Raw genomic sequence first — 863 nt, 5'->3', positions numbered from 1 at the left:
ATCATGACTTTGAAATAAGGGCCAAGGAGAGACCATGTCTTGGTCGTCCTTGGAGATTCTTGGAGTATTCAGAATAGAATCACATTCAATCAATATCTGTTAAATGGGTGTTGAATTAGTGCCCTTGAAATCTGGTGGTGGGATTTTCTACATCAACCACTTTCCCAGACTGATGCTTGAGAGAAGGAACCCTTCTTTTTCTTGATCAAACTCAGATACATTTGAGAGTACAAGGAGGCTTTGTTAATAACTATGCTTAGACAACAGGCATAAATCAGCACTGTCCAAGGCAAATCAGGTTACATGGTCATATTAGCTAAAACCAGCTTAATCTGATACCTACTTATGATGTTGACAAAGTCCCTGGTAAATATAATCGTTATGGTCAACCTTGCTAAGACACTTAGCACAGCAATATGTGAGGAGCATGTGGTCAAAAACAACAACAAAAAAAGAAAGGCCATTATCAAGAAAGCCCACTAATAGTCACAGTTTACAAGAACACTCTCTGGAATTACATTCAAAGAACAACATTTAGGTAAATAAAAATGTATACTCGTGTGTATCATTGTACAAGCTATTCTCTCTGCCTGGATCACAATCTCCCCTGCTTCTTCTGCTTGGTGAACACATACTCACTCCTCAATATCAAGTCCAAGTATTAATTCCCAGAGCACCTACTATGTGCCAGACACTAGGAATTCAACATTAAACAAGGCACACAAATCCCTTGCCTTGAGAGATTATATCAGACTAGGAGCAGACAGTAAAGCTTCCCAATTTCCCCCAGGCAGAATGAACAGTTCCCTTTTTGACATCTCACAGAACTTGTTCCTAAGACTATTCCATTCCTCATGGAATTG

Source organism: Bos grunniens, chromosome 3, assembly GCF_055505025.1.
Source record: "Bos grunniens cultivar Pamir isolate PY7600 chromosome 3, Bosgru_T2T1.0, whole genome shotgun sequence".
Lineage (NCBI taxonomy): Eukaryota > Metazoa > Chordata > Mammalia > Artiodactyla > Bovidae > Bos > Bos grunniens.
This window is presented reverse-complemented; position numbering follows the sequence as displayed.